Source organism: Corythoichthys intestinalis, chromosome 13 (genome assembly GCF_030265065.1).
Source record: "Corythoichthys intestinalis isolate RoL2023-P3 chromosome 13, ASM3026506v1, whole genome shotgun sequence".
In the NCBI taxonomy this organism is placed as follows: domain Eukaryota; kingdom Metazoa; phylum Chordata; class Actinopteri; order Syngnathiformes; family Syngnathidae; genus Corythoichthys; species Corythoichthys intestinalis.
Genome location: NC_080407.1, coordinates 18853922 through 18875643, shown reverse-complemented (window position 1 = coordinate 18875643; position 21722 = coordinate 18853922). Strand labels below are relative to the sequence as shown.

At 40.5% G+C, this 21722-nt stretch overlaps 1 protein-coding gene across 2 annotated transcripts in view; it reads left to right on the top strand.

Annotated features, from left to right (window-relative positions):
* Positions 1-17416, top strand: part of tafa5a (TAFA chemokine like family member 5a) — a 356950-nt gene extending 339534 nt beyond the window's left edge. For both annotated transcript variants that reach the window (XM_057854974.1, XM_057854975.1), the window contains exon 5: positions 16209-17416. The gene's annotated coding sequence lies outside the window, so the exon portion shown is untranslated. The remainder of the gene's footprint in view (positions 1-16208) is intronic.
* Positions 17417-21722: the final 4306 nt, after the last annotated feature.

The window sequence follows — 21722 nt, the reverse complement described above, 5'->3', positions numbered from 1 at the left end:
GGCAGACCAGAGGGCAATGTATCCACCCTAATCAATAAACTAAATGTTAACACTTTCAAAATAAACCATTACAACGATTACATTAATTAAACAAATACTCAAAGCAACAAAATATAATTCGAATATCTTTTTCTAATCGAATACTCGAGTTAATCGATTAATCGTTGCAGCACTAGTAAGAAATGTCATGATGAGAAGCATTGTCTGATGTTCATAATGGCCCAAAAGAGCTGTCTTAAGACCAGGGATCAAGTGTTGTTGATTTGTATAAAGCTGGGAAAGGATACAAAAAACATCTGTAAAAGTCTGGATGTTCATCAATCAACAGTCAGAGAAGTTGTCTACAACTGGAGAGAGTTTGGCACTCTTGCTTCTCTCCCAAGGAGTGGCCGTCCACAAAAGATGACACCAAGAGTTCAGAGCAGAATACTCACAGAGGTAAAAAAGAACCCTAGAGTGTCTTCTATAGACTTACAGAAATCACTGGTACTGTCCAATATCTCACACATCAACTGTATGTAAAACTATGGCCAAGAATTGTGTTCATGGGAGGACTCCACAGAGAAAGCCATTGCTGTCTTAAAAAACATTGTTGCTCTTTTAAAGGCACTTGAACACTCCACAGAAGTTTTGGTAAAATATTTTGTGGACTGATGAAAACAAAGTTGAATTGTTTGGGAGTAACACAGGTCATGTGTGGGGGAAAATTGGAACAGCTCACCAACATCAACACCTCATCCCCACGGTGAAGCATCATATTTTGTGGAGGGAGCATCATCATTTGGGGCTGTTTTGCTGCCTCAGGGCCTGGAGAAATTGCAATCATTAATGGAAGTATGGATTTAAAAGTTTATCAGGATGTTTTGCAGGAAAACCTGAGGCCGTCTGTCAGACAGTTGAAGCTAAAAAGCGGATGGATGCTGCAAGAAGACAATGATCCAAAACACAGAAGTAAATCAACTTCAGAATGGTTTCAGAAGAACAAAATACACATTCTGGAGTGGCCAAGTCAAAGTCCAGACTTGAACCCCATTGAAATGCTGTGACAGCAATTCATGCCAGACATCCCAGGAATTTGAATGAACTACAGCAGTTTTATTGAGAAGAATGGGCCAAGATTAGTTCTGATCAATGTTACAGACTGATCTGCAGTTACATGTGTCTTTATTTCCCCCCTTCTGTCATTGTTTGCATACTATCCTCATTAAAATATGTAAACCTATAAATGTTTGGGTGGTTTTGGTGAAAGCAGGTTTTTCATCTGTGTGATTTTGACAAAGATTTGATGGTGATTTTATGCAGAAATGTGAGAAATTCCAAAAGGTACAGACACGTTTTCATACCACTGTAGATATAGATAGTCTAGACCAGTGGTCTTTAAACTATTCCACATAGGGCCGCAGTGGGTGCAGGATTTTATTCCAACAAAACAAGACAACACCTATGCACCAATCTGGTACTTACAAGTGTAATCAGATGATTGCAGTCAGGGTCTGCCTGTTTTAGCAGAAACGTATTTAGAAGCGTATTTACCTTAACGCTGTCAAAGTTACAGCTTTAACATTAATCTCCTGTTTTAAAACTGTAATTTTCAACATTATATCAAATTTTGACTTGTTCACATAATCCCCCAGTTGCAAACACATGAAATAATGGGCCTATGCTCCCACACAGAAGTTACGATATCTGAACCTTTTGGAATTTCTCACAGTTCTGCATAAAATCACCATCAAATGTGATCTGATCTTTGTCAAACTCACACAGATGAATAAGCTGCTTTAACTAAAACCACCCAAACATTTCTAGGTTTTCATATTTTAATGAGGACAGTATGCAAATAAAGACGTTATTATTGTAATTATTGCCCCCCCCCCACCCCCACCGGCAGCAATTACTTCAACCAGACAACTGTAGCTGTAGGTCGGTCTGGCACATTGATCTGAAGACTAATTTTGGCCCATTCTTCTCTACAAAACTGCTGTAGTTCAGTCAGATTCCTGGGATGTCTGTCATGAATCGCTGTCTTTACGTCATGCCACAGTATCTCAATGGGGTTCAAGTCTGGACTTTGACTTGGCCACCCTAGAACGTGTATTTTGTTCTTCTGAAATAATTCTGAAGTTGATTTACATCTTTGTTTTGGATCATTGTCTTCTTGCAGCATCCATCTTCGTTTTAGCTTTAACTGTCTGACAGACGGCCTCAGGTTTTCCTGCAAAACATCCTGATAAACTTTTGAATTCATTCTTCCATTAATGACTGCAAGTTGTCCAGGCCATTAGGCAGCAAAACAGCCCCAAATCATGATGCACCCTCCACCATGCTTCAATGTGGGGATGAAATGTTGATGTTTATGAGCCGTTTCCATTTTCCTCCACACATGAGGTTGTGTGTTACTCCCAAACAATTCAACTTTGTTTTCATCAGTCCACAAAATATTTTACCAAAACTTCTGTGGAGGGTCCACGTGCCTTTTTGCGAACATTAAACGAGCAACAATGGGTCTTTTTTTCTACACAGCAATGACTTCCTCTGTGGATTCCTTCCTTGAACAGATATTGGGCTGTGCCACTGATTTCTGTAAGTCTTTAGCAGACAGTCTAGGGTTAATTTTTACCTCTCTGAGTATTCTGCGCTGAACTCTTGGCATCATCTTTGTTGGACGCCCACTCCTTGGGAGAGAAGCAAGCCATGATGCACATCTGACAATGCTTTTCATCAAGACCATTCTTACCAGGTGTGTGTTTTATAGTGGGCAGGGCAGCTTTAAAGCACTCATCAGTGATCGGGCACACAACTGACTTAAATTGTTTGGTAAAAATTGGTTTCAATTGCTTTTAAGTCTCCTTAGGAAGAAGTTCACTTACCTATTTTCCCCCTTCTGTCATTGTTTGCATGCTATCCTCATTAAGATATGAAAACCTATGAATGTTTGGTTGGTTTTAGTTAAAGCAGACACAGTTTTTACATCTTTGTGACTCTGACAAAGGTCAAATCCCATTTGACTGTGATTATATGCAGAAATGTGAGAAATTACAAAAGGTGCAGATACTTTTTCATACAGCTGTATATATTACTGTATATTCTGAATGTGTATGAACATTTACCTTAACGCCGTCAAAGTTACAGCATTAACATTAATCCCCTGAGTTAAAGCTGTAACTTTTAACATAAAATCAAATTTTAACTTGATCACATAATCCCCCAATTGCAAACACAAGAAATAATGGACACTTGCTCACACACAGAACTTCCGATAAAAATGAGACAACCATCTGCTTTTTTGAGATCCTTTATGTTTTTTTTTCCTACTTTTTTTGCATTTAGTCAACCAGCTCGCTCATGTGTGTTAAGCTACCAAAAATCCATGTTCGCTACAATACATGACTGCTCCATCTGTGCGTTTCCAGCTTGTTTCCACTCTTGTTTGGCACGCCTTAAGCCTCACGAGCCCTCTCTCCCGATGGCGTCTGCGAGTCTGAAACGAAACGAAGCACCAGACAGAGGCGGGAATTAATGCACGTTATTGGGACGGCGAAGTAGCCGCAGACATTTTTAACTTACAGCGCGATAAAAAGGATTAGGACCGAGTCATAAAAGTGCCCATTCTTGTTGAGCTTCAGAAAAGCAGGTTCCTCCACCAGTCAATATTCCTGGCAGTTATGGGCCCTTTTATGATTTGCGTTCAAGAGAAAATCTGATCCTGCTGTTTCTTTCCCATCCAGACAGCGAGACCCTCAGTAGATTTGCAACTAAAAATAGACATTGAAGGAATCCATGCTCAGATACTTGCACAGCACGCCTTATAGAAGATCTGTTTACCACCAGATACAGGAGACCGGAATCCAATTAGAAAGATGGCCCCCATAAAGCAAGCCAATGGCATAACCTCTGTTACAAGACAAGTTCTTTGTATCAGAGACAAATTAGCGCGCTTCTTCCCCGAGGTCGTAAGTTTGCAGTGCTGCATAGCGTATCTGCTGTAATGTAGCCTCTTGAGAACCAGCCTTCAAATCAGATGACATTGAAAAAGATAGCCTTGATGTGTTTTTGATGTCTGGATCGCCGTGCGAACATACATTTCTGGCGCTCCAGGCACGTAACGAGCCATTTCCCACCGCTGATTAGCCTGTTGCTTATTGCTAACCTGCTGATGAATATTCACGAAGGAGACGTAATAAGGGTTATCCCATAGACTCCACCATCAGTTGACAAGAGAGACATTGGGACATGCCTTCCCGCAGGGGGCCGACCCAGGCAGAACGTTGAGTTGGCTTACTCTGTAATAAACTCAAACACACGCTGCATTCGAACGCCGGATTAAGGTGGAAATAGGACGACGGTTTTACTGCATACAAGCAGAACGGAGTGTCTCAAGAGTGATCTGGTCGAGGATTAGAGGTAATTATTATGTTAAATAGAACCATGTATACGCTTTGAAATGTTGTGAAAAACAGCAATGGATAAAATTCGTGCAACTTTGGCTTGAAATATTTAAGTAAAATGAACAAGAACTGCATGTTTTTTTTTGCTTTTGGCCAAAAATATAGACTGTTTTACGTTCATATTTATAGAAATTCCGCGATTTAAGCATTTTTTTACAATAATTTTTAACTTATAAATCTCTTTGTTTCGTGACGGACGCCATGTTGGATTAGACAATACCGTAACTTTGGCTTGAAATATTTATGTAAAATAAACGATAACTGCCCATTTTTGCTTTTAACCAAGAATCTATACCATTTTATGTTCATACTTATAGAAATTCTGAGATTTAAGAATTTATTTACAAGACTTTTACACTGAAAAAGGCTTTTTTCCCTTGACGGCCGCCATGTTGGATTACACAATACCGTAATTTTGGCTTGAAATATTGACATAAAATGATACTGTTTTACATTCATATCTATAGAAATTCCGCAATTAAAGCATTCATTTACAAGAATTTTCCATTTTTAACACTCTGTATTTCGTGACGGCCTCCATGTTGGATTACACAATACAATAACTTTTGGATGAAATATTTACGTAAAATGAACGATAACCGCTTTTTTTTTCTTCTTTTTTTTTTTTGCTTTTAACCAAGAATCAAGACTGTTTTACATTCATATTTATAGAAATTCCATTTTTAGCATATATTTACAAGAATTTTTTTACATGTAAATCTCTTTGTTTCGTGACGGCCGCCATGTTGGATTACACAATACCGTAACTTTGGTTTGAAATATTTACGTAAAATGAACGATAACTGCCAGTTATTTGCTTTTAACCAAGAATCTAGACTGTTTTACCTTCATGTCGATAGAAATTTTGTGATTTAAGCATTTATTTACAAGAATTTTATACTTAAAACACTTTTTGTTTTGTGACGGCCGCCATGTTGAATTACGCAATACCGTAACTTTGGCTTGAAATGTTTACATATTTAAATATTTAATATTAATTCGACTAACTGCCGGCAATTCGGACCAAACTCAGATACTGGTCGTACAGGGACCGAACAGCCCTTACCAAGGGGCTCGGTACCCCGTACTCCCGCTTTAAACCACTCATCAGTTATTAGGCACACACCTGACTTAAAATGCTTGCTAAAAATTGGTTTCAATTGCTCTTTAAAGTGCATGTGACACGAAAAAGCATGTTTATTTCATAATACACGTGGTATTTTATGCTCCTGAATGATATGGACCGCTTGGATGTGTGTGGAAGAGATCGCTATATTTATTTAGTTTTTTTAATCCCGCGCCATGAAAATGAGTGACTTCCGGCTTCGGTCTTGCATTGAGGAGGAGCGCGCTGTGACGTGTACGGGTGAAGGCGTCCTCTTCACTACAAAGTCGTACTGTTGTGTATGAGGACTAAGGATTCAGCTGATTTTTCGGATTGATACGTTTATTTTTCGCATCACGCCAGCCAAACGGCTGCAGAAAAATCGTGCTGTATGACGGAGAGGCGTGTGCGCCTTTTTGGAGTTTCAAAAGGTTCCCATTCACCGTGGATATTGGCCAAAACAAGCCCTACTACTGTGGGACCATTGGACTTACGAGGAAGTGGGTAAACATCTTGTTTTGTATTATGTCAAATACGAATACAGCGAATATAAAGTAAACACTACAAACTTTCTTTAAATAAAGGACTAGTTACGTTTGATCATTGATAGCATGTAAAAAGCTCTCCTCGTGCACATTAGCTGCACGTTAGCTGCACAACAACTGCAGCAGCCCTACTCCGGGGAACGAGCTGTAAATTGCTTTCCGCCGGGCGGTTTGCCGATCCACAAAGACAATCGACAACCCAGTCGTCATGTCAAATAATCCGGGCTAGTTATGTGTGATTTTCCGCTTCGAAGACTTTGAAACATCACTCGGTTCGGGTTAGCATGTCGGCTAGCTGTCACGCCTCTTGGTTTGTTTACATTCTCCGAAGCCGGGGAAGGGAAATGACATATGTCCGATTTAGGTGTCATAAAATATCGTTCGGGAGGTGCAACAGTAAAGGTGAAGTCGACAGTTTTGACCATTATGGAGTAATTTTGCCATGTCGTCCTGAATAAGTGCATTTTTATGATTTCATATTCCATTTAGCACAAGACTGTTATTTGTCATGACCATGCCATTTATTTAGCAGTTAGGGAAAATACTTGGATAAAAAGAATATCCTGTAAAAATATTGAAGTAAAGAGACAGAAACAGTGACATTTTGCGGATCTCTTCGTCACGTTTTCCTCGTTGTGAATAGTTCACCCTCGACGGGCTGACTGGTCCTTCTCAAGCCATTTATTTAGCTATTGGGGAAAAATACTTGGATAAAAAGAATATCCTGTAAAAATATTGGAGTAGAGAGACTGAAACAATGACATTTTGTGGCTCTCTTCATCGCGTTTTCCTCGTTCTGAATAATTCCCCCTCAATGGGCTGTATAGTAAAACCGATGAGCCCAGTCTCCCGCTGACGTCATCCACCTGTTGGGGACGCTTGAGCCCCATAATGGTAGGCATGGCTAACCGGCAGATTAAAAGAGTAATTTCTCATCATCTGCACTTTGCTAAATTGTTGTATATAGTCGAATCGTCTCAAAATATGATTGTAATTCACATAATAATGCAATTTAAGACTTTTTTTCTCCTGTCGTATGCTCTTTAAGTCTCCTTAGGCTGAGGGCTCACTTACTTAATTTCCCCCTTCTGTCATTGTTTGCATGCTGTCCTCATTAACATGTGAAAACCTACAGTGGGGAGAACAAGTATTTGATACACTGCTGATTTTGCTGGTTTTCCCACTTGCAAAGCATGTAGAGGTCTGTAATTTGTATCATAAGTTCTCTTCAAATGTGAGGGACAGAATCTAATACAAAAAAAACAAAAAATCACGTTGTATGATTTTTAAATAATAAATTTGCATTTAATTGCATGAAATAAATATTTGATACATCACAAAAATCGAACTTAATATTTGGTACAGAAACCTTTGTTTGCTATTACAGATACCAAACGTTTCCTGTCGTCCTTGACAAGGTTTGCACACACTGCAGCAGGGATTCTGGCCCACTCCTCCATGCAGATCTTCTCCAGAGCCTTCAGGTTTCGGGGCTGCTGCCGGGCAACACGGACTTTCAGGTCCCTTCATAGATTTTCTATCGGGTTCAGATCTGGTGACTGGCTAGGCCACTCCAGGACCTTAAGATGCTTCTTCTGGAGCCACTCTTTAGTTGCCTTGGCTGTGTGCTTTGGGTCCTTGTCATGGTGGAAGACCCAGCCACGAACCATCTTCAGGGCTCTCACTGAAGGAAGGAGGTTGTCAGTCAAGATCTGGCGATACATAGCCCCATCCATCCTCCCCTCAATACGGTGCAGTCGTCCTGTACCCTTGGCAGAGAAGCAGCCCAAAAAAAATGATGTTTCCTGCTCCATGTTTCACGGTTGGGATGGTGTTCTTGGGGTTGTCATCCTTCTTTTTCCTCCAAACACGACGAGCCGAGTTTAGACCAAAAAGTTCAATTTTGGTCTCATCCGACCACATGACCTTCTCCCATTGCTCCTCTGGATCATCCAGATGGTCAATGGCAAATTTCAGACGTGTCTGGACATGCACTGGCTTCAGCAGCGGGACCTTGGGTGCACTGTAGGATTTTAATCCATGACGGCGTAATGTGTTTCCAATGGTTTTCTTCGAGACTGTGGTTCCAGCTCTCTTCAGGTCATTGACCAAGTCCTGCCGTGTAGTTCTGGGCTGATCCCTCAGCTTCCTCATGATCAGTTATGCCCCACGAGGTGAGATCTTGCATGGAGCCCCAGAACGAGGCAGAGTGACCGTCAACTTGAACTTCTTCCATTTTCTAATAATCGCTCCAACAGTTGTTACCTTCTCACCAAGCTGCTTGCTTATTTTCCTGTAGCCCACCCCAGCCTTGTGCAGGTCTATTATTTTATCCCTGATGTCCTTACACAGCTCTTTGGTCTTGGCCATTGTGGAAAGGTTGGAGTTTGTTTGTTTGAGCATGTGAACAGGTGTCTTTTATGCAGGTAACAAGTTAAAACAGGTGCAGTTACTTCCGGTAATGAGTGGAGAACAGGAGGGGTTCTTAAAAAAGAACTAAGAGCCAAAATATTTACTAGTTGGTAATGTATCAAATACTTATTTCATGCAGTTAAATAGAAATTTATTCTTTAAAATGTTAAAAATATTATTTACAATGTGATTTTCTGGATTTTTGTATTAGATTCCGTCCCTCACAGTTGAAGAGAACTTATGATACAAATTACAGACCTCTACATGGCTTGCAAGTGGGAAAACCAGCAAAATCAGCAATGTATCAAATACTTGTTCTCCCCACTGTATAAATGTTTACACTCTAAAAAAAAATCCACTGGCTCTACTTTAAAAAATTGTTGTAACAATTTGCATTTATTTTTTTAAGTAAATTCAACTAAGCAATGATTAAGTACTTCCCTTATAAATTTTATAACTGGACTAACTCAATTAGTATAGTTGAACCATCATTATTTATTGTCCTCCACAAGCTTTATTGTGTAGAACCAACTCAATTTTTAAGTCCAAGTTTTAGCATTAATAAGAAATAAAACTACTTCATTTAGGTTGCTATAACTCCTTCATTTTAATTTCTCAACTCAAAAGTTGATGCAAAATGGTACTTAAATTTATTGAGTAAGAGTAACTCATTCATTTTCCATGCCGCTTTTTCCTCACGAGGGTCGCGGAGGTGCTGGAGCCTATCTCAGCTAACTATGGGCAGTAGGCAGGGGACACCCTGAACTGGTTGCCAGCCAATCGCAGGGCACAAGGAGACATACAACCATTCATACCTACGGACAATTTAGAGTGCTCAATCAGCCGGAAACCGGAGTTCCCGGCGGGAACCTACGCAGGCACGGGGAGAACATGTAAACTCCACAAATGAAGGATTGAACCCTTGATCTCAGAACTGTGAGGCGGATGTGCTAACCACTCAGCCACCATGCTGCCTAAGAGTAACTTGTTTTTCTAAAATAAATTGGACATGGAAACTCCAGTTTTATTTGGAAAAAAATATATATTTAAAAACTCAAAAGAATGGACAAAATAAAAGTGCAGAGCAAAACCAATATAAACATCCTAAACATTGTCAACAGTTCACTTCAGGTGCAGGTATAAACGAAAAGTGTACTTCCAGTACTTTGATACCCAGATATGGCACAACAACACACAGTGCAAAACAAGTGTACAACAAAATGTTTGCAAATGTACAAACAATATAGGGTGATTGAAAAGTAACTCCTGTTTTAAGATCATTTATTTAAATGTGGTAAACATTTTTGTAATTTTTTGAGTATGCTGCTTGATGTATGGCAATGAAATCTGTTTTCATTTTCTTTCAAACTGCAAATATTGTAAGGCAGAAAATGGCCAATTCTTTTCCCGTGGTAATATGCACATGTGATGGGAATTTAGGAAGTTGCACCAACTTAATAATGGAATAGAAATTAAATTTCACTCACTTAATCTTTCCCTTTGTTACGTGAAAGCAGAAAAGCTTATTCAAAAACAATATACTTTTAAGTTAATACGTCTTTCTTAATATTTAATTTTGATTAACTCCATAAAAGAAGTTACCAACTTAATAAAACAATGAATAGTAAAAAAAAAAAGTCATTTTTATGTTAAAAAAGCTCCTGTTTTCAAGTCATACCAACTAGCCTCATGAATCATTTTTTAGAGTGTATGTGGTTTTAGTTGAAGCAGACACTGTATTTTCATCTGTGTGATTAACAAAGATCAGATCACATTTGATGGTGATTTAATGCAGAAATGTGAGAAATTCCAAAAGGTTCAGGTAAATACTTTTTCATACCACTGTATGTGCCTGTTTTGGTTTTAGGTCATTAGCAGCTTTGGATTTGGAAATATTTGAATTTTAAGTTTTTTAAAATAGCACCGTACAGATCGGCCCGAGCCCCGCGTCCGTCAACTGATAATGAAGTCTATGGTTATCCATTAAAAGGATGATAGTACAGCAGTCTTTAAACATAATTCTAACATAGATGTAAAGTTTCTCTAGGTGTTGGCGGTAACCAAGTGGATGCGTTTTCTTTCATGCGTCCGTTAACACGTTTAGCGCGGGTCCGTGTGCATTGACATTTCCGAGGGAGTCGGCCAGAGTACACACGCAGAGGAAATGTCAAGTCGCAGCCATATGTTAGCGCGAATTTGCAATCCCAGCTGGAAAGCGACTGCATATGTATTATGAATACAGTTGTCTTTAGAGCTAACAGATGCGCTTGTGTTCACCTTCACTTCAGTGCACAAGTAAAGCTTCTATATAGGAGAGGGCAGAATGTGTGAATAAATGTACTCTATCCTTTGGTACACTCTGCTGCGCCTCTAGACAGGAAGATGTACTGTACCTCGCCATGTGCACGGAATCCAATGTTTTCCTCTTCCTCGGATGAATATCGATACGTATTGAGCGGAATCCCCGGGAGCTAGCACGCGCAAATTAGACGTAAACGCGCACGGATGATTTACGTTGCACTCTTGGCACTGGCTTCAAGTTCGTCAGGCGTTTCGTAGCCGGACTTCAGGCCAAGACCGGCGTCTAGTCGTTGGCTCTCGTAAGATATAAAACAGAGTAATATGGCAGTTTCCTGATAAACCCGAGGTAATAATCACCCGGGGCCTCGGAATTTTATTCATAGGGCAAATTCATCTGATATTCATCTGACATTGGTTCCTCTTTTAATAGGAGGCTTGCATTTCCCCGAGATGAGATTTGTGTGTGAGGGAGATTTATGGGAGGCTATTTGCCACAATGCAAGTGTGAGTTTGTTTGCGAGAGAGAGAGAGGAGCAATGTGGGAATAGAAGGAAATTACCACGGTCGACCGAATCGTCTAAGTACGTGGTAGTTTACGAAAAACGAGGCCGTTTCATCGATCGCCATTTGCGTTCTGTTTCATTCCAAACTGCAATACCGTACTGTCACTACAAACTAATTTGCTAATCCAACGATTGAACATTAATATTCCGCGCATGTTCTCTATCCAACACCTGATTCTTACTCAGTCTGTTCTATGATCCAAGTTCATTGTTATTACATTCAAGCCCCAGCGGCATTGCCAAAATCTTGGCCGCGTCGCAGCTGCACGCGACCAGATGGTTTGCGGACGCTTCCAGATTTGTCTTTTTGCTGAGAGATGAATCGTTTACACTTGGTCATTGAAATAATCTTCAGCGCAACAAATGCTGGTTGCGCTTTTTGATGAAGTGCATCGTTTTCAGTTGTCGGCATAGAACAATTGGATTGTTTTTGCTCACGCCATCAAGGGAAACAAGTTGAGGATTACAAATGACATCTTATTGGGGACTTCATGCTGTTAGCGTAGACCCCGATTTGGACCCTACACTGTAAACTGCGATTGGTCCGCTCAGGACATTTCCGGTTCAGCGCAACAACACCGCCATTTTCAAACTTTGTTGAACTCTAACACTAAAAAAGCTCGACAAGAGTCCCCTCAAACCGTACAAAGACAAAGCCAGACCCCTCTAGTGGCTTGTCTGTGAATTACAGAGCAACGCGTTCGCTTGACGCAGCAACGCAGATACGTAGATAATTCAAACATACAATTGAACATATGGTACAATAGACCCGCACTGGGGAATGACAGGAACACGACGGCATCAGTTGAGGGACAAAACACACTCATTGGCTTGATCTCTAATTAATTTAACTCGCCATTGACACCTTGTTGCGTCTTTAAATCACTACCTTACATAGTTAAAGAGTGATGCTGTGGAAGTACAACGGGGTGGTGAGATACTAATTAATTTTTTGGTGTAAAATTTTCACAAATTTTATTAAAACGAAAACTTTACGAGGGGTTTTAATGTTAAATTATTATAACTCGTACTGACATTTTTCTTTTAAGAACTACATATCTTACTATCCGTGGTTCCCTTTAAGATTCAAGACTGTTTGTCTGTTTGCTAGTCTTGGTGTGTCCAAAAATTGACAGTCAGATCCTATGTCTGTCCTGGACATTGTCTTCAAGATATGTTTTGTGTTCTAACATCAGTCTTTCCAAGGAAAATGCATGTTTGGAAGATTAAATTTTTGTAACAAGGCTTCTTGGCAAACTGCAAGAGACATTTGTAAGAACATGCATTGACAAGTTGTTTGGCATTGAAAGAGATTTGGCAAATTTTCACACACAGCGGCTTATGTGTTGATTTATTTGGGTTTAAAGGTAACACTTCATTTGACAGCGGCGTCATAAGACTGTCATAATAATGAGATGAAACTATCATGAGCAGTAATGAATGCATATGACAGATGTCATTAAGTGTCATCCGGCAAATTATGTCACAAACTCCATTTATGTCAAGTTCGGATCTTTTACATCCATTCAACAGTGAGATTGATTAATGCTCAAGTCATAATTATGATGGTCTCATGACAGTTTTATGGTGCCACTGTCGGATAAAGTGTTACCAAATACCATAGCTAGCAATTAATGAAACGACTGGAACAGTAACTGAAGAAAGAATTAGCACAGAACATGAATTTTGATTGTTATTTACACTGCCTTGCAAAAGTATTCGGCCCCCTTGAATCTTGCAACCTTTCGCCACATTTCAGGCTTCAAACATAAAGATATGAAATTTAATTTTTTTGTCAAGAATCAACAACAAGTGGGACACAATCGTGAAGTGGAACAACATTTATTGGATAATTTAAACTTTTTTAACAAATAAATAACTGAAAAGTGGGGCGTGCAATATTATTCGGCCCCTTTACTTTCAGTGCAGCAAACTCAATCCCGAAGTTTAGTGAGGATTTCTGAATGATCCAATCTTGTCCTAAATGACCGATGATGATAAATAGAATCCACCTGTGTGTAATCAAGTCTCCGTATAAATGCGCCTGCTCTGTGATGGTCTCAGGGTTCTGTTTAAAGTGCAGAGAGCATTATGAAAACCAAGGAACACACCAGGCAGGTCCGAGATACTGTTGTGGAGAAGTTTAAAGCCGGATTTGGATACAAAAAGATTTCCCAAGCTTTAAACATCTCAAGGAACACTGTGCAAGCCATCATATTGAAATGGAAGGAGCATCAGACCACTGCAAATCTACCAAGACCCGGCCGTCCTTCCAAACTTTCTTCTCAAACAAGGAGAAAACTGATCAGAGATGCAGCCAAGAGGCCCATGATCACTCTGGATGAACTGCAGAGATCTACAGCTGAGGTGGGAGAGTCTGTCCATAGGACAACAATCAGTCGTACACTGCACAAATCTGGCCTTTATGGAAGAGTGGCAAGAAGAAAGCCATTTCTCAAAGATATCCATAAAAAGTCTCGTTTAAAGTTTGCCACAAGCCACCTGGGAGACACACCAAACATGTGGAAGAAGGTGCTCTGGTCAGATGAAACCAAAATTGAACTTTTTGGCCACAATGCAAAACGATATGTTTGGCGTAAAAGCAACACAGCTCATCACCCTGAACACACCATCCCCACTGTCAAACATGGTGGTGGCAGCATCATGGTTTGGGCCTGCTTTTCTTCAGCAGGGACAGGGAAGGTGGTTAAAATTGACGGGAAGATGGATGCAGCCAAATACAGGAACATTCTGGAAGAAAACCTGTTGGTATCTGCACAAGACCTGAGACTGGGACGGAGATTTATCTTCCAACAGGACAATGATCCAAAACATAAAGCCAAATCTACAATGGAATGGTTCAAAAATAAACGTATCCAGGTGTTAGAATGGCCAAGTCAAAGTCCAGACCTGAATCCAATCGAGAATCTGTGGAAAGAGCTGAAGACTGCTGTTCACAAACACTCTCCATCCAACCTCACTGAGCTCGAGCTGTTTTGCAAGGAAGAATGGGCAAGAATGTCAGTCTCTCGATGTGCAAAACTGATAGAAACATACCCCAAGCGACTTGCAGCTGTAATTGGAGCAAAAGGTGGCGCTACAAAGTATTAACGCAAGGGGGCCGAATAATATTGCACGCCCACTTTTCAGTTTTTTATTTGTCAAAAAAGTTTAAATTATCCAATAAATTTTGTTCCACTTCACAATTGTGTCCCACTTGTTGTTGATTCTTGACAAAAATTAAAATTTTATATCTTTATGTTTGAAGCCTGAAATGTGGCGAAAGGTTGCAAGGTTCAAGGGGGCCGAATACTTTTGCAAGGCACTGTATATATATATATTTTTTTAATTAAATCGTTTTCTAATTGTATTTAACGTTACAGACGTAATATGTTACACTCATCCAGAGTCTTTAGTTTAGGCTTAAGGTAGGGTGATCAAATTCATCCCGTTAACGGCGGAAATTAATTTTTTTTTTTAATTTATCATGTTAAAATATTTAACGCAATTAACGCATGCGCTGCATGACCCACTCACGCATTGTTGCATTCAATCTGTAATGGCGCCATTTCACCTATATATAGAGCTAAACAAAAAATTAAAATTTTATATCTTTATGTTTGAAGCCTGAAACGTGGCGAAAGGTTGCAAGGTTCAAGGGGGCCGAATACTTTTGCAAGGCACTGTACATCTGTACCGCTGCAAAGCATGCTAGGCACCAAATTGATAATAATTGACCATAATTATTGGCACCCCTGGTTAAGATGTGTTTTTTCGCTTCTAATAATTTTTTTTAATTCAAATAATATGGGACCTTAATGGAAAAAAATTAGAGAAATCCAACCTTCAATACAAGTGCATTTATTCTGACTAAAGCACACGGTCCCAGTTGAAGCCTGGGACCGTGTGCTTTGGTCAGATAAGACCAAGATTGAGCTTTTTGGAACCAAACACTCTAAGTGGGTCTGGCGTGCCACGAAAGATGCGCATGCTGAAAAGCACCTCATACCCAGTGTGAAGTATGGGGGTGGGTCAGTGATGCTGTGGGGCTGTTTCGCTTCCAAAGGCCCTGGGAACCTTGTTAGGGTGCATGGCATCATGAATGCTTTGAAATACCAGGACAAATTAAATCAAAATCTGTTGCCCTCTGCCCGAAAGCTGAAGATGGGTTGTCAATGGGTCTTTCAGCAAGACAATGACCCTTAACATATGGCCAAATCTACACAGAAATGGTTCACCAGACACAAAATCAAGCTCCTCCCATGGCAATCTAAGTCCCCAGACCTTGTTTTGTTGGCAAAAGGGGGTTGTACAAAGTATTAACACAAGGGGTGCTAATAATTGTAACACACATTATTTGATGTCAAATAATTATTTCTTTATGTGGGATTTTTTCCCCACTGAATAAATGCACTTGTATTGAAGGTTGGATTTTTCTCTTTTTTTCCATTAAGGTCCCATTTTATTTGAATTTTTTTTAAAAATTAGAAGCTAAAAAACACATCTTAACCAGTGGTGCCAAAAATTATGGAGGGCACTGTAAATACTAGAGATGTGTTTTGATTGTTATTTCTTTGTTTGTTTCTCATGATTCCATATATTTTTCCTCAGAATGGAGTGATTCTATATTTATTTCCCTGCACTTGCTTTATAAAAGTAACATTTACCGACCACCACAATGTCTTTTATTCATTTCTTTTAGTGTTTCTGAATGCTAAAGAGTGATTCCATACTTTTTGCTAGGGGTTGTACACTCCAAGTGCTACTGCCAAAAGACTCAATTGACTCTAAACTGTGCTAACAGAATGTTTGCTCTGTTCTTGGTCTTTGGTTTCAGGTCTCCTAACACCTCCAGAGCACCAGAAAGGGAGTGTTTGCAGGACTCTCCCTCCCCCATCTCCCCAGGACATTGGATAAATGACTCGCAGAAAAACACTGTTCCCCACGAGCGGCTCCACAGGCTTCCTGACTTCTCCCACCCGGTGCGTGTCGTCGGGTCAACGCGGTCGCCTGCTCTCCAGTCCCGCCCGCTCGGTCCAATTAGCAGCTTTTGCCCGTCGCCGTGGAGGGTCGTACCCCTGCTAAACAGCGGTTTCCTCCCCATCAGAAGTCCTCGGAATTGCTTTTGACTAAACACAGGAATTGCCCGCGTTTCTTCACCTCTCTTTCACATCAGCGGGGCGCTCGGACGGAGAAGCGAAGCGCCTTCCGCCGGGGCAAACCTCCCATATTTTTATAGACCAAAGAGTAAAAGAACAAATGGGTGAGTACTGACGCAGAGGTGTCCTCGCCAAGAACCCGTGGACTCCTTGCATTGTCTGGCACGGATCAAAGGAGTACTTTTGTCCTTTTCCTGACGTTTTTTTCTTTCCTCAGACTGAACCCATCACTGTACTTTGGAACTGGAGATATAGGTACCACATACGTATAATTGTGTATCGAGAAAAAAAAATGGACACAATGGTCGAGACGGCTCGGGAAGTTGAAAAAAAATGCGAATGGAAAAGACGGCGTGAAGAAATGTCCTTTAATGTATTTTGAAAGGCCCTAAAAGTTATATATTTAACAGTTTTTATATGTTGTACCTTTGTAGAGAAGCTTATTGGACTTGTGGTCTCAATGACAGTTAGGATGTGAACAAACGCTGTTGTCCTCATCACCGCCGGCGCTCGTAGTCATGGGTTTTTCCGTTCACACTAGCCGCTTTCTTTTCACGCTCATTTCCGAGTCACCGTCCGGCAAAAAAAAAAGAAAAAATCCCGAGGACTGACCGACCCCGCCGCCGACTTAACATTGTAAATGTATAGTAGTCAGTGGAAGCCATTGAAGACTGCTAATTTGCTATGATATTGTATTGTACACAATGTGGAATACTGACTCATTTCCTCTCGATGGGCTTTTGATCTCTTAATTTATTTCCGTGCTTGTGTTGCTTCGCACAACAATCGGGCCTCTGCGAGCAGAACCGGGAGATCGGACGAGAGCGGCAGAGATCGGACGGTCATTGACATACGGTACTTTTTTTTTATCATGAAATATTTTAAGAATAAATTAAATACATGAAAAAATGGTCTCTGTTTTTTTATCCTAGTGTACTTGGACATCAATGTCGCACTTGAACTGAAGCAGAAAGTGAAAAGACGGGAAAAAATGCTTTCATGTAGTCCTCCACTGTATATATTTGAGTTATTTTTGGATTCTACTTGTATGTTTGTTTTCTTTCTAACATGATTACAGCAGAACGAAATCTAAGCCTACAGGAATATGACTAGTTTTTAATAACCTACCATCCTCCCAAGCACACATTTGGTCTTCACTGAAGATGAATGTAATATTATTGATGGATAGATTTAGCAACTGATTCATATTTCACACTGGGAGTCTTTGTTTACAGTGTAAATTTGATTAAGTGTTGAAAAATGTGATCGATACGCAATCCGGCCGACGCAGCTGCTTACCTAAAGATGTTCCTCCCATCTGCCAATGAAATAGTTGGAATAATCTGTCACGGTTACAGCAGTGTGACCATTTTTCATGCATTATTTTGTGTTATTACAGGTTTATTACAGAGTTACTACAAATACAAGTTTGGCTAGAAGGTGGCGTTTCAGACAATTCTGAACGTTCATTCACTGCCAGGCCACCTGCTTCAAATGGATTGGACATCTACTAGAGCGACAAGTGCTCCTTTTTTATGGCGGCCATCTTGGGTAGGGGATCCATCGTTTGGAAACTAGATTTCGAAAAGTACATACTGTGCAGCATGATTATGTTCTTCTTAGTACGCCTTTATACAGATGACGTTTTAGTGCAATATCCTGAAGGAATCTGACCTTTTAGTCAATGAGGGAATAGTATCGTTTCTCGTATTTACTGTTTGACTGTATTACTCTAACACATCCAATATAAAATAAATAGCACTTGTACCATAGTTTAAGGAAAACAAGCAGAATATAAGGCATAAGAGATACATGCCGCCTTCTTATCACGGAAGCCCAACGTGTGCATCATGCAAGATTAAATGCCGTTATGTTTTGTGTTATTACAGGTTTATTACAGAGTTATTACAAATACAAGTTTGGCTAGAAGGTAGCGTTTCAGACAATTCTGAACGTTCATTCACTGCCAGGCCACCTGCTTCAAATGGATTGGACATCTACTAGAGCGACAAGTGCTCCTTTTTTATGGCGGCCATCTTGGGTAGGGGATCCATCGTTTGGAAACTAGATTTCGAAAAGTACATACTGTGCAGCATGATTATGTTCTTCTTAGTACGCCTTTATACAGATGACGTTGTTTTAGTGCAATATCCTGAAGGAATCTGACCTTTTAGTCAATCAGGGAATAGTATCATTTGTCGTATTTACTCTAACACATCCAATATAAAATAAATAGCACTTGTACCATAGTTTAAGGAAAACAAGCAGAATATAAGGCATAAGGATACATGCCGCCTTCATATCACGGAAGCCCAACGTGTGCATCATGCAAGATTAAATGCCGTTATGTTTTGTGTTATTACAGGTTTATTACAGAGTTATTTCAAATACAAGTTTGGCTAGAAGGTAGCGTTTCAGACAATGCTTAACATTCATTCGCTTTCAGGCCTCCCGCTTCAAATTGATCGGACATCTACTAGAGTGACAAGTGCTCTTTGTTTTACGTCGGCCATCTTGGGTAGTGCGACCATCGTTTGGAAACTAGATTTCGAAAAGTACATACTGTGCAGCATGATGATGTTACTTCTTAGTACGCCTTTATATAGATGACGTTGTTTTAGTGCAATATTCTGAAGGACTCTGACCTTTTAATCAATCAGGGAATAGTATCGTTTCTCATATTTACTGTTTGACTGTTTGTATTCCTCTAACACATCCAATATGAAATAAATAGCACTTATACCATAGTTCAAGGAAAACAAGTAGAATATAGGGCATAAGAGACACATGACGCCTTCTTATTACGAAAGCCCAACGTGTGCGTCATGCAAGATTAAATGCCGATTTTTTTTGTTTATTTGTGTTATTACAGGTTTATTACAGAGTTATTACAAATACAAGTTTGGCTAGAAGGTAGCGTTTCAGACAATTCTTAACGTTCATTCACTGCCAGGCCACCTGCTTCAAATGGATTGGACATCCACTAGAGCGACAAGTGCTCCTTTTTTTACGGCGGCCATCTTGGGTAGGGATCCATCGTTTGGAAACTAGATTTCGAAAAGTACATACTGTGCAGCATGATTATGTTCTTCTTAGTACGCCTTTATACAGAGGACGTTGTTTTAGTGCAATATCCTGAAGGAATCTGACCTTTTAGTCAATCAGGGAATAGTATAATTTGTCGTATTTACTGTACACATCCAATATAAAATAAATAGCACTTATACCATAGTTTAAGGAAAAAAAGCAGTATATAGGGCATAAGCGATGAATGACGCCTTCTTATCACAGAAGCCCAACGTGTGCATGATGCAAGATTAAATACCATTATGTTTTGTGTTATTACAGGTTTAATACAGAGTTATTACAAATACAAATTTGGCTAGAAGGTAGCGTTTCAGACACTTCTTAACATTCATCCGCTGCCAGGCCTCCTGCTTCAAATGGATTGGATGCCTACTAGAGTGACAAGTGCTCCTGTTTTTACGGCGGCCATGTTAGGTAGGGTGACCATCGTTTGAAAACTAGATTTCAAAAAGTACATACTGTGCAGCATGATGCTACTTCTTAGTACTCCTTTATACAGATGACGTTGTTTTAGTGCAATATCCTGAAGGAATCTGACCTTTTAGTCAATCAGGCAATAATATCGTTTTTCGTATTTACTGTTTGACTGTTTTTATTACTCTAACACATCCAATATAAAATAAATAGCACTTATACCATAGTTTAGGGAAAGCAAGCAGAATATAGGGCATATGAGATACATGGCGCCTTCTTATCACGGAGGCCCAATGTGTGCGTCATGCAACTGACTGAGCAAGATTGAAGTTGACAAGCCCACGTCTGCACCACCAACTCTCGCAATCAGTTCTCCCGGGCAGTCCAGAACAAATGGCAGGATACCCTGTCCAAACAACGCCCGATATCCAACTGATAATACGACTGCTAAGACTCCAAGAGCGCCTTTGACGCTGAGGTGGCAAAATCCACAACCCTTGTTGCCCTGACAACAGTAACTCCCGAATCGTCCTTTCCAATCCATAAACAGACAATAATCCAAAACAACGCCCAAACACACCCTTCCTCTGCCCACAGCCTGCCCAGCGAGAGCCTTCAAAAAGACAAAGTTTAACTAATCGTTGTCATTTTTCTTGGGAACCTTTTGTTGACTTGTGATATGGTGACTTTGAATCCTCGCCTGAGTCTGTTTCTGTTTCGCCTTGTCTTTCGCTGTCGACCTGAATAAATTGTCAAATTGTGCTTCAAAACTTTTTTCCAGCTTTCAAAATGGAGTCGGACAGCGGAACAGGACAGGTTAAAAATGGAGTCAGTACAAGGGGTTAAGACTAAGGGGAATGCGCAGAGTTTGGCCTTTTGGCCGGGTTTTCAGGTCTCGCCGGCCCGGGCTGTTGGCTCTGCGCCAGCGCGGGTCTGGTGGTACAGCTGGCACAGCTGGCGAAAAGGCTGCCATTTTTTTTTTAACCCTCTCCTGTTCAGCTGTTTGACACGGAGAATGGAAGTCTAAGTGTCCGGTTGGTCTGAACAGTTTTAATGTTTCACATTGAGACATACTCCCATTGTGATCATTCAACCTAGTTTATTATGACAAAGCAGCGAACAGGAAGGGGTTAAGGGGGAACAGAAGAAAAGAAAAGAAACACATACAAAAATACATTGAACGCCTACACTAACTATGAACATGTTGGTGCGATCATCAGCTAGATGCATTTCCGGTTGACACCGTGGGGGGCCTGCTGACCATGGAAAGAAGGGGAGAAGGGTGGGGAAGTCGATAAGAAAAGTGATTGGGATGGGTGGAGTGTACACAAAGCAGCTCTGTGATCTAGAAACCAGTAATCGTACGAATCCCTTGTGAGTGTAAGCCCGTCGGCAACCGACACTATGCCGCCCCATCGCCAATCTCGGCACCAGGGCACCCCACTCGAGCGCGCCCAATCACATCCTGCTGCACGCAAGCCCCACCAGACACGCGAAAGACTCGCAGACGCGCGGAGACGCCTTTCCGAAGCACGAGTTGACAATTTATTCAGGTCGAGTTGGAGGAGGGGGGTGTCAAATGAGTGACAGAACCAGACACTGCTACAATACAGGCTAACAACACATAAAACTGTTACACATTTTGACCATGTGATGGAAACTATGGCACATTTTTGTCTCATCTGCATTAG